Source organism: Eschrichtius robustus, chromosome 4, assembly GCF_028021215.1.
Source record: "Eschrichtius robustus isolate mEscRob2 chromosome 4, mEscRob2.pri, whole genome shotgun sequence".
Taxonomy (NCBI): Eukaryota; Metazoa; Chordata; class Mammalia; order Artiodactyla; family Eschrichtiidae; genus Eschrichtius; species Eschrichtius robustus.
The window spans coordinates 41,918,063-41,931,368 of NC_090827.1; the positions used below are offsets into that span (position 1 = coordinate 41,918,063).

The 13,306-nt window shown below is 41.4% G+C and overlaps 1 non-coding gene across 1 annotated transcript; it reads right to left on the reverse strand.

The window, feature by feature from the left end:
• Nucleotides 1-12,610: 12,610 nt before the first annotated feature.
• LOC137764531 (U6 spliceosomal RNA) lies at nucleotides 12,611-12,717 on the reverse strand. Its single transcript, XR_011074032.1, has one exon. It is a non-coding gene; the product is annotated as a U6 spliceosomal RNA (small nuclear RNA).
• Between the last annotated feature and the right edge of the window lie 589 nt (nucleotides 12,718-13,306).

Below are 13,306 nucleotides of genomic sequence, written 5' to 3' on the forward strand. Positions count from 1 at the left end.
TGAGGTGGGAAGAGGATGCAATTTGGATGCAAATCTGGTTCAAATCCCTGCTTAACTATTTAATAAATGTGTGTCTTTGCACCAGTTACTTTCCTATGATGAACCTCAGCTTCTTTATCTTTAAGTGGAAATAATAATGCCCATCCCAGGAGGTTTCCGTGAGGGTTAAATAAGATAACTCATGTTAAGTGCTTACCATGGAAGTAATAATCAATACATGGTAATTGTTATTTATTACTGAAGCTCTATTAGCACTATTCTAGGGATTGTTTGGGGGTCTTTCAAAAGGTATGTAAGATATATGTCTGCAAGGCCACAAAAGATGGTGACAGATATGTATTTGACACACAAAAAAATCAGGACAGCATGTGATGAAGTGTTATTTGTATAGAAAGTAAGTGCAAGAAACCAGGAAGGTAGAGGTCACTGTGGTCATAGGCTTCAAGAGTCATGGTGGGGGTCATATTAGGATTCCTTTGGTTGTAAATTTTAGAAATTTAAACTGTATGGAAAGGGAATTTATTGGTTCATATGGTCAAAGGTATGGGAGAAGTGAAGGCGGCCTTGGAAACCAAAACTGAAAACTCCTCTGCCACCAGGACTCTCTGTGTCTTATCCCTACTTCTCTCTGAGTCAGTTTCCTCCACGTGGCTGGGGGCATGACTGCCAGAAAGGCAAGGATCACCCAGAAAGAGGGCCTGACTTCCTTTTAGTCTACATCTCAAAATCCCAGGAATGCCTCTGGTCGACTTCGCATGGGTGACACCCTTTTCCGTGTGGCCAGGGGCACAAATTATTTGGTAACTGGCAGCCCCATCTAGAACTACATATCCATAGTTAGGACGGGGAGAAGGAACAGTCTCCTGACAGAAGGATTGTGTCATTCATAGAAAAAAGGAGGGTGCTGGATGGAGGAGCAGGAGGCGTGTTTACTTTTGAGGGGGAAGAGGACAGCTTGAGCTGGTTGCAGGGTTAGAGGCAGGTGTGCAGAGCACTGAACCAAAGGCACAGAGTCCAGAATGAGAAGATGGGTTGTATTAGTGAAACAGGATCAGATAGACTCAGGGTGAGTGGTTTGAAGGGGTTGGTTGAGGAGTTTGGACTGATCTGACGGGCATAAATCCTAAGAATCAACATCAAATTGACATAGACATGTTGGATCCTGGCTTTTATTCTTTAAAAATAGGTTTCATATTCTTTTGTTTCACTTTCAACTATGTATGCATATTACATAGGTGTGTGTGTTTGTTGGACTGTGATGTAAAATGTACTTTTTAGATCAAAAAAGTTTGCAGGCCATTGTAGTTCAATTATACCGGCAGATAAAAGCACAAATAAATCTCAAAAAAAACAGGTTTCATATTGTAGGCTGAGTATTTGAATTGGTAACTTGGGGACTAAGTTGAGTACACTGGAGAAGTTACATTCATTGAGTACAGACAAGGTAGTCTTTGTAGTCAAGAGGCGGATGTCCGTCCTGGCACTACCTTAAAAATTAGATGTTGTCAAGCATTTATCTTACTTTTCCTGTTTAAAAAAACAAACAAACAAAAACCCTGTATTTCAGAGTAACCAAATAGATTGTTTGAACAAAAATCTTATTTTTAGAAGAATTCCAGCTAGTAAATACAGAAGGAATGATATAAAGAAAATAGTATCATTTCATTACCCCTAACGAAATAACAGACCTAGGGAATGATCATCTGTGACTGTGAAAACTATTAGGTCAAAGGCTGATTGGGAACTTTATAACTGATGGATCAGGCTGATAACCCCAGAACCCACTGATCAGTCTTAACATTACAAAAAGAGAAACAAGTGAATATGTGCCCCCTAATTTGATGCAATAGGGAATATATAGAACCATCTCTGAAGTTTCTTGCCAAAAAGCTGAATGTGATTCTGATCAAGACTTTAGATCTGACTACTAGTTTATAAGAAGCATAGGAAAAAGAGGTCCTTGTCAAAAAATACCATGGAGATGTGATCAGCCAAATCCAGAATGCAGAAATTTCTGTAGGACAGGTTATTCAGTTTGTTCAGTAAATAAATGGCAAGAAAAACAAGGAAGAGGAACTATTATTTTTTCCCCCAAAGTCAGTGTCAGATAAGTGTTTTTATTTATTGCATTTTTTAAAAAAAATTAATTAATTAATTTATTCTTTTTGGCTGTGTTGGGTCTTCGTTTCTGTGCGAGGGCTTTCTCTAGTTGGGCAAGCGGGGGCCACTCTTCATCATGGTGCGCGGGCCTCTCACTATCGCGGCCTCTCTTGTTGCGGAGCACAGGCTCCAGATGCGCAGGCTCAGCAATTGTGGCTCACGGGCCCAGCCGCTCCGCGGCATGTGGGATCTTCCCAGACCAGGGCTCGAACCCGTGTCCCCTGCATTGGCAGGCAGATTCTCAACCACTGCACCACCAGGGAAGCCCTATTTATTGCATTTTTATTTATTATTTTTTTAAAAGTGGCATTGAGACTTAAGAGACATAACTATGTTTGGATCTTGGTTTGGCTAAATCAACATAAAGTTATAAATTATAAATATAAAATTTTGAGACAATTTGGGAAATTTAAACTCTGGATATTAGACAAATTAAAGGACTCTTAAAAAAAGGGACTGATTATATTATTATTAAAAAAGTCTATTTCTTAAAGATACATACTGAAATTTTTTTCAGATTATGTGATATTGTGTTAGTTTCCTATGACTGCAGTAACAAATTAACACAGACTGGGTGGATTAAACAACAGAACTTTACTCTCTCTTAGTTCTGGAGGCTAGAAGTCTAAAATCAAGGTGTAGGCAAGCCCATGCTCCCTCTGAGATGCTAGGGGAGAATTCTTACCTCTTCCAGGTTTGGAAGCTGTCCTTGGCTTGTGGCTGCATCTCTCTGCACTGTCTCGTGGCCTTCTCCTCTTGGTATGTCTGTGTCTCATCTCCTTCTGCCTGTCTCCTATAAAGATTCATGTGATTGCATTTAGGGCTTACTTGGATAATCCAAGATACATTCCTCCTTAAGATCCAAAGTCACAGTTGTTTGCCATGTAAAGTAATAGTCACAGCTTCTGGGTATTAGGAAGTGATATATTTTTGCAGACCATTTTTTCTGCTTATTTCAGATATGATATATGAAGTTTGCTTTAAAACAATCCAGCAGAGGAAAGGAGTGGGAATGGGAGATTATGAATAGCTATACATTGTTAATTCTTGAGCCAAGTGATGGCAGTTCATCATACTACTCTCTCAACTTTGTATGTACTGAAAATTTCCATGATAAAAAGTGAAAAACAGAAAAGGTAAACCAAAATGCCTCAGTAATCAGGTCCTCTCAGAATCTGGAACATACCATATTAAGCCCTGATAAATACAAACCTCCATTTTTTTCTGTTCATAAAAATTAGATATGAGACATCTAACATCCTTGTTAATCCTTCAAGCTTTTGCTGCCTTTTCAGACATACTTCTTGGTGCTTCTCAAGAAAAGTAAAGGGTGAATGACTATCCCTTCACTTGGAATTCAGAAGTCGTAAGACCTGAGACTTAGATAAGAACCCCTTTTGCTCTTCCTCACTGAAATACTGGTGAGTGTGTGAAGGGGCATGGTCCACTTAGGAAACTCATGGGCCAAGTGACATCATGACATCTTTGTCAAGCAGATGAAATCATGAAAGGGTCAACATCTTTACTATCGGGCCCACCTTTCAACTGTGTGTGTGTGGTTTTGTTTGTTTTTGTTTTTTAAAAAAATTTTATTTATTTATTTTTGGCCACGTTGGGTCTTCGTTGCTGCGCACGGGCTTTCTCTAGTTGCGGCGAGCGGGGACTACTCTTCATTGCGGTGCACGGGTTTCTCGTGTGGTGGCTTCTCTTGCTGCAGAGCACGGGCTCTAGGCGCACAGGCTTCAGTAGTTGTGGCATGCAGGCTCAGTAGTTGTGGCTTGTGGGCTCTAGAGTGCAGGCTCAGTAGTTGTGGTGCACAGGCTTAGTTGCTTCGCGGCATGTGGGACCTTCCCGGACCAGGGCTTGAACCGGTGTCGCCTGCATTGGCAGGTGGATTCTTAACCACTGTGCCACTAGGGAAGTCCCCAGAATTTTTATTTCTTAAAATACCACTATATGCCCAATTCAGGCTTAAGTGTATGTGTTACAGAGGATGATGACTGTCAAGACAGTGTTTTAGGCAATTCAAGTTACTTCACGTATACTTTAGTTGCTTAATGATTTTTTTAAAGGAAGGAAAACAGAAATTCATATGCAGAGTCTCCAATCAAGTAATGCCTGGGTTTTGACTTAAGTCGCCAAAAGCAGCATGTTTAAAAATGCATTTAGCCTTTAGAAGTCAGTTTATTAACATGCCGTGGTTTTCTTTCCTCAGTGGTTTTCATGCTGAATTTGTTTCTTTCCAAGTTAAAACCTGCATTTTGAAGGGATGGTATAGACTCTAGTTGCACAGTCTCAAAATTAGACTTTTTAGCTCATGGAATTAGAATTTAGCTGGTATATTTGTTGTTGATATGAGACTGCTAAAACCCAGTTTTCTCCTTTGTGTTTGTTCTGAGTGTGGTACAAATTGGCCTGTATACATCAGACACAAGAACATGTGGCCAATTCAGTACAAAATTCAACTTTTTGTGGTATATGTGTATTCATAGAGTTTATAAGGCTGACTACCTTTTGAACTTCTTACTACATTGCTATGACATGGTAACCCAGGCCTACTGGAGAGCTGTATCTTTTGGAGGGTGTGGACAACAAGTGGCATATCATAGTAATATAGGTGTAAAAGTGACTTTTCCATGTGGGTGAAGTCATTGGTGGAAGAATAGTTTTAAATCCTTGCAAGTCTCTTGGGCATTCTAGTTGCTTACTAAATGGTTTATTATAAAACTTGATGGTGATTATTAAATCTCTCAGCCATTCCCTCCTTTTGGAGTTGTAAAATCACCTGATTTATGTACCTTATAATAAAGGAGAAATGATGTATGGAAATAACTGAGATAATGGTTTACATTTCACTTGATATAGTATCATGATAATCTGTTCTGCATTTTTTAGTGTGTTTTTGTGCAAGGAAGAAATATTTACTCAGTAATAAGATATAGGTTCTTTTATTACCCAGGTGTAGCTCAGTTTTTCAGGAACATACATTTTTACATAAAATGAGATACTTCTTAAGTTTTGTTTTTCTCTTTGTTACATTTTCTTCTGTGTCTAAAAGAAGATAAAATTGGTGCAGAACTCTGAAAAAGAACTCTGACATTTGCATGACGTTTTTTGGTTTGCAAATAATTAACAAATAAGGAATTCTTAGGCAAAACCAAAGCATTTTCTTTGAGTAAATAAGGAATATAGAATACCATCCAAACCTTTAGTGCTTTTACATCCTTAGTGTCTCTCAAATCCATTCATTTCTCTCATCTGTGTTAGCTCCACCCTCTCTTCTAGATTTTTACAATAGATTCTTTTTTAAAAAAAATAAATTTATTTATTTATTTTTGGTTGCGTTGGGTCTTTGTTGCTGTGTGCGGGCTCTCTCTGGTTGCGGTGAGCGGGGACTACTCTTCGTTGTGGTGCGCAGTCTTCTCATTGCAGTGGCTTCTCTTGTTGCGGAGCATGGGCTCTAGGCATGGGCTTCAGTAGTTGTGGCACACGGGCTTCAGTAGTTGTGGCTTGCGGGTTCTAGAGCGCAGGCTCAGTAGTTGTGGCGCACGGGATTTGTTGCTCACTGGCATGTGGGATATTCTCAGACCAGAGCTCGAACTTGTGTCCCCTGCGTTGTCAGGAGATTCTTAACCACTGTGCCAACCAGGGAAGTCCCCTCTTTCATTTCTTTCTTTTTTTGGCCACATGGTGCAGCATATGGGATCCTAGCTCCCTGACCAGGGATTGAACCCATGCCTCCTGCATTGGGAGTACGAACTCTTAACCACTGGACCTCCAGGGAGGTCCCTCTTTCACTTCTTAATGTACCCATAGTCTTTTAAAAAGCCACAGAGCCTTTGCACATGCTGGTCACAATACTTGGAACATCATTCTCCTCCACCCCCACCGTCTCCATACCTCTCCCCACATAGTCCCCTTTGCTCTTATTAGTTAACTCCTATTTATCTTCAGCTCAAACTAATACATTTCCTCAGGGAAGCCTCTTTACACTAGCTGGGTCTCACTATTATATGCTTGTTGAAATAACTTTCTAGGCCCCAGATGCAGCCGCTTCTGCCCAGGGTGCCACCTCAGCAAACTGACACTTAGATGATTCTGGTGTCCCTGAAACCCCTCTGTTTGACCAGGAACGCAGTGAGCATAGCTAGTCAGCCAGTCTGCAAGGGCCAGGCCAGCTCTGGGCCTTCTCACTCCAGACAGGGGTGACTGTGAGGCTCTAGTTGATCACCGATGTTTTCTATTTTTCTCTTCCTTGTTCTATTAATTAATTAATTTATGCATGCTGCATTGGGTCTTAGCGCGGCGTGCGGGATCAGTTGCGGCATGTGGGATCTAGTTCCCTGACCAGAGATTGAACCCAGTTCCCCTGTGTTGGGACCTTGGAGTCCCAGCCACTGGACCACCAGGGAAGTCCCTCTCTTCCTTGTTCTTTATTCTTTATCCTATGAAAGCTTCCAGCTGTCCACCCCATTTTGCAGTTCTCCACAAGGAGATTGTCCGTTTCATAAGTGTTAAATAAAGTTTGTTTGTATCACCTCATTGTCTTCTTTTTTTTTAATTTTTTAATTAATTAATTAATTAATTTATGGCTGTGTTGGGTCTTCGTTTCTGTGCGAGGGCTTTCTCTAGTCGTGGCAAGCAGGGGCCACTCTTCATCGCGGTGTGCGGGCCTCTCACTATCGTAGCCTCTCTTGTTGCGGAGCACAGGCTCCAGACGCGCAGGCTCAGTAATTGTGGCTCACGGGCCCAGTTGCTCCGCGGCATGTGGGATGTTCCCAGACCAGGGCTCGAACCCGTGTCCCCTGCATTGGCAGGCAGATTCTCAACCACTGCGCCACCAGGGAAGCCCCACCTCATTGTCTTCTTTAATCATTTCTTAATAGGTTTTTGCATCACCATATGTCTTTTTTTCCCACTGGACTGACTTATGGGTTATAATTTGTGTGCTTATGTAAATCGTCTTCACGAGGACAGGTAGTGGGCCTGCTCACCATCATCTTGCTAGGATTTAACACAGTACTTGGCACGTATTAGGTGCACCATAAATATTTGTTGAATGAATGAATAATGTGGAAAAGTGGAATCAGATATAGCTGCTACCTAATTAAGTGCACGTACAATGCCAATACCAAAGACATCCTAAAAAGTGAAAGGTGCCCTTCAAAGAGGTCATCTAGGGAGGCTGCCTGCTTATTCCATAGCTGCTGCTCTTAGAAAGGGAGTTTGGAATAGTTTTAAATAATTGTCTTTGGAAGTATTAGTTTACAAGCCGCATAAGGAAAGCACTTGTTCTTTTGATTAAAAATAAAATCCAGGGGCTTCCCTGGTGGCGCAGTGGTTGAGAATCTGCCTGCCAATGCAGGGGACACAGGTTCGTGCCCCGGTCCGGGAGGATCCCACATGCCGCGGAGCGGCTAGGCCCGTGAGCCACAACTACTGAGCCTGCGCGTCTGGAGCCTGTGCTCCGCAACAAGAGAGGCCGCGATAGTGAGAGGCCCGCGCACCGCGATGAAGAGTGGCCCCCGCTTGCCACGACTAGAGAAAGCCCTCGCACAGAAACGAAGACCCAACACAGCCAAAAATAAATAAATAAATTTATTAAAAAAAAAAAAATAAAGACAGTACATGCGTTTGGGGAGAAAACAAAGGGAATATATTTGGGAAGATTTAAGGGAGGGATTTCAACTTTAAAAAATAAATAAATAAAATCCAGCTTGATGATTCCCTTTATTTTCTCAATGTATTTCCAACTTACAGATATCAAATTCCACTTTCAAAGACCCAAATTTGTCACAGTTGAAGATTTCAAAAGAATGTTATATACGTGAAGGCAGCCTTAAAAGGTTTGTTCCTAAGATGTCTTGAGCATTGGCGGGCATTTTTGTAACGAGCGTGTAGTCTTTGAAGGGGCTAATACTCCTGTGGATGTGTGGGGTCTGCTGTTTCTGTGAAAATCTTTGATGAAGTCGCTCTTCATGCCATAGGATGTCTCACTTTTGCTTCTGGCCATGAGGCAGAGGGATGCATTTTACTCTCAAGTCATTCATTTCATCTTGGTGCTTCCCATCCTCCATGGGCAAAATACATTTTGCAAAATTTGTGGGTTTTTTTTTTTTTTTAACCAGGAAGGAATGTAATAGGGAATTGAATTAACTATTATCAAGTGTTTTAAATTCCTTAGATGTTGAGTTCTGTGTTTAGGAAAAGTCCCTGTTAGTGTGAAGAAAGATCACAGAACTGGGACCACATTCTTACACTGAAAAGTATCAGGGATTCTTGCCAAGTTCTGCTATTCAAGATTATTTATTCAGTATTTTTGTTGATTTTTTTTTTTTTTAGCCACTATCGCTTAACCTCTTCTGTGGTAGGTATTGCCCCTTTACCTCCTGATTTTGGAAGGAAGTTGCTTTGCCTACTCCCTCTCTCCAACACCTTAAATCAGCATGGATTTTAAGTGGGAGTAACTGAATTTAAAATAACACATCTGGGCTTCCCTGGTGGCGCAGTGGTGAAGAATCTGCCTACTACTGCGGGGGACATGGGTTCGAACCCTGGGCCGGGAAGATCCCACATGCCGCGGAACAACTAAGCCTGTTCGCCACAGCTACTGAGCCTGTGCTCTAGAGCCCGTGAGCCACAACTACTGAAGCCCGCGTGCCTAGAGCCTGTGCTCCGCAACAAGAGAAGCCACCGCAATGAGAAGCCTGTGCACCATAACGAAGAGTAGCCCCTGCTCACCACAACTAGAGAAAGCCTGCGTGCAACAATGAAGACCCAATGCAGCCAAAAATAAATAAGTAAATAAATTTAAAAAATAAAATAAAATAAAATAGCACAGCTACGCCTGTGCCTTTTAATCTCTGGGAACGCTTTTGGTGGTACTGAACCAATAGCTGCCGATATTGAAGATTATCTTCAAGCAGGACATTTGTCACAGCTCCATTCAGGTCACCATTAGCACTGTGCTTTTTGCTTGTTGACTTTTGAGAAAATGCATTCAGACACTCAACATGGTGTAGGCGCTCTCAGAATAGTGGACAGCTCTGTCAGCTCACAAGGTGGCCAGCCTTAGCTATGCGGCCAACAAAAGTTCTATTGACCTTTTATTCTCAAGGGTTCTTGTTTTCACCTGAGCAGCAGAGATTTGGCTTTGAATTGCTTTTTGTTTGGTTTACTACTTGACAGTAAAGGCTTACATTTTCATATTGCTTCCGTGCTGACAGTATTTACTTATGCAAAAAATATTTTTGTGCCTCCTTATGCAAATACTTTCTGTGCCAGGCAATAATATCAAGATTTGTGAGAGAATGATCTTTTGAATTCCATCTTTTAAAGATTGGTTCTATGCTAATTATCGTCCTTGGCAGGTCACTGCTTTTTATTAAATAAGGCTCTTAGAAAAACTCCTCTTAATGTTTGTGCAGAGGACTCACTGTGTTCTCTGCCCATCTGCGTGAATCTCAGTGAATCCTGTCTGTGACTGAGTCATAACCTCATACCTGATCAGTGACATTCATCTGTGTGAGTCCTGGCTAAGCACTCCCTACGTCCCGGCGGAATTGTCCTCCAGAGGGATTTGAATGCATTTTGATTGAGATGCACTTACATTAGCATTAAGCCCTTTATTATTATTTTAAAAAATAAATCGTCCCATCTTAAGCCAGGGTCATGTCACTGTGTAATGTATTTGATGGGTCTAGTTCTTGTACCCATCACTTATCTGACTGTTGTGCTGTTTCCTGTGTGGGAAGGAGAATTGCCCTTCCGTGTGAGGTAGTGCCACCTTGGGCCACTATGTTGCTGTGACTCCAGAAAGTCTTAAGAATGATGGCAGTCATGTGCTCAAGTCACCTGTGCTTTCTGGATGAGTGCTGAAGGGCTGTAAGGTCATGAAAAGTTAATGGAGAATTAATGCCTTGTAAACATAATCCACTACTATTTTAAATAATGACCCACTCAAGTTCAGGCGACATATATTAAAATAGTCTAACATGAGTTAGAACGACTTAAAGCTGGTAAAGAAGGGGTAATAAAGGATTTAGGACTGGCTGTTCATTTAGCTGTGAAGTAAATAGACTGCTCTGCCTGAGAGGTCCTCCTAATCTTCTTCTAAGGAGGAAGCTGAAGGGAGGTTAAATAGTGTGCTCAAAGTCACATACCTGAGCAGTGCCAGAGCTGGGACCCGAACCCAGACCTCTCTGACAGCACCGCTGGTAATCTTCACTCTGCAGTGCTGCCTTCCCCCTGGGAGGGAGGCATCCTGTGTCATAAGAAATAATACAGATTCCTCTTTATTGACGAGATGAGACAAATTCAGATTTAGAAGATAAAAGCTCGAGTAAGGTATTAATTTATTGAACTACCTGTTCAATTTAATAGAAATCTATCAAGGACCTCCTATGTATAAAGCACTACGCTAAGTACCAGAGTAGGATATCAAGATCACTAACTGTCAGAGCTCGTAAAATATGTATAAAAATAACTTTTATACAAGACAGAATTCATTCAGCAGACTTTTTTTTTTTTTTTTTTGGCACTATGTTGTGCCAGGACTGGGCTAGACAATGAGAATCATGCATCAATTTATCAATTCATCCTACGCTTTTGATCACCTAGTATATGCCAGGCACTGTTTTAGATGCTGGGAAAATAATGGAGATCAAAGCAAGCAAAGTCTGTGTTCTCACTGAGTGTGCATTCTCGTGGGAGAGACACAATAAATAAACAAGAAAAGACCCGTTCTGCAGGGAATTAAGCTAGGATGGTGTGCAGAGAGCTGACTACGTTAGATTGCAGAGATAAATAAGATTTGATCCTTGCCCTGGAGGAGGTAGACGTGTAAACAGCGAACTACAGTAGAATCAACATGTGCAGTGATTCACGTATGAACAAAGTGCTGTGGAGGGAACCCTGAGGGGTGACGGTGAGCCGTGTGCTGCCAGGACCGAGTGTGTGTTTAGGATGGCGATTGTGGAGCGGTCTCATGCATAGGCTAGACAGCGAGAGGCTGACGGTAGGATATGGTCATTCCTCTGGGATTACAGCCCTAGACAAGTGCAGGGGGGAGGCGGCAGGAGGAAGTGGTACTTCTCACAGAGAGGATTATGGAAGGCTTCCTGAATGAGGTCGCATTTAAACTTGGTCTTTAAATATGTAGAGGTGAAGGGGAGGGCATCTCAGGGCCATACTGCTGTGAACAAGAGGAAAGATCGAGCTTCCTTTGGGAGTGGCTAGACTTACGAGTTTATGGACTGGCTGTAGCATAGGGTGTGTAAGAGAGAAAGCCACTGCGGGCTTAGGTAGACCGGTTTGCTTCAGGTAAGCAGAGGGAACCTGCTACAGGTTTTTTCTTTAGTAGACTGACATAGTCACAACTTTAGAAATATTATTCTTGCAGTAGTGTATATGAGAAATTGGAGTGGGGAGAGAGAATACAGTAATTCAGGAGGCTATTGTGATGGCCCTGAGGTACTGGGGATCTGATCTAGGAAGGTGGCCCTGGGGCTGGAGTAGAGAACGTGGGCCAGTCGTGCAGGGAGAATAGTCAGGCAGACTGCTGATCAGATGTGGGCAGTTACGGAGAGGAAGGAAAAAAATTGATTCCAAGGATGTAAGCCCAGGTGACTGAGAGGATAGGATTTCTATGACAAACTGAGGATGGCAGAAGGAAGAATGTGTTTGAGAGGACAGATAACTTAGATTAGTTTGGGACTTGTGGAGTCAATGGTGCTGGTAGGACCTTGAGGTAAAAGTGTCAGATACGTACATGAAAAGGAGACTTTAGCTCTGGGTTAGAAGATGTAGATTGGGGAGATAATTAAGTAGTTCAAGTTGTGGAATAGATGACACTGGTCAGGGACTTACTCGTTCAAAGAGAGAAAGGCGGTAAGGATGGAAACTTAGAAGCATCATAATTTTGGCTATTTATTTTAATTTTTGTTCTTGCACTTTACTGCTAATAATCTCTTAAACGACACTGTTGGGCTTCCAACTCTTTATTCTCAGCTCAGTCCACCATGCTGCTTGAAAAATTGGGCTCCTTGGCCATATTATCTTGACTCCATTGTAGAATTCAGTTTTAATCTGGGACAACACAAAAAAACCAGCCTTGTGACCTTATTTGCCATTGAGATGTTATTGGGAAATTTTTCCATCACATCTTTCAGTGTCTCCTAGAGCAGCTCTTTCACAGTAAGTGATAAGAAACAGCTTTGCTTCCCTGAAGGAGTGTAGGTGTTTGTTCCTTATAGAAAATCATATAACTAATCACATTGACATTTTTCACCTTGGCTGCTAGGAAGCACAGACTCGAATTCTCTGCTTAATTGTAGTAACTGTGTAGGACTCAAATAGGTCTCCAAATTTGAGTTCTATTCCAATATCTCTTATGCCAGCCACAGTCTTCATTTTCTTCTCTAATTTATGCTTTCCTTGGTCATGATTTTTTAAAAATATGCAGTGGTTCACGAATTTGCATGGCATCCCTGTGCAGGGGCCAGGCTAATCTTCTCTGTATCGTTCCAGTTTTAGTGTATGTGTTGCCCAAGTGAGCACTCCTTGGTCATGATTATTAATTTCTTTCCTTAATACATGCATTTCTCATAAGCTATCTCAGATTCCTTGTAGAATGAGATGAGGGCTAAATAAATAATGCCACTATGGTGTTCACTGTATGAATGAGATATATTGAATACTTAGAATGTTACAGATCAGTACATAAATAGAAGGACTTATCACATTTTAAATTTATATGTTCTTTGTTTTCTATGAACTTTGTCTTAATTGATAGTTTTTAGGCAAATGGTACATATAATCACAGACTGTAAAACTAAATGAAAAATGATGCAACGTAGGAGCCAAGTTCATGAGTAAATATTTGCACTCTGACCCAGTCCACTCTGCCTCTTGATGAGTTATTCATTTCCAAGTGTATGAATCTTTGCAAAAGAATTGGAATTTTTTTTGTCAGTCATTCATAAATTTTAATAATTGGTCTATTTGGAAACTTGGAGTTGATGTCATTAATGGCCTGGGACTATTCACTGGAATTTGAGCTGATATGATCTAGTAATGCTTTTATTTTCAACCAGTGTGTGCAAACCCTGCCTCAGAAGACGGTGTAGTGTTCACTGTTGAGCAATGA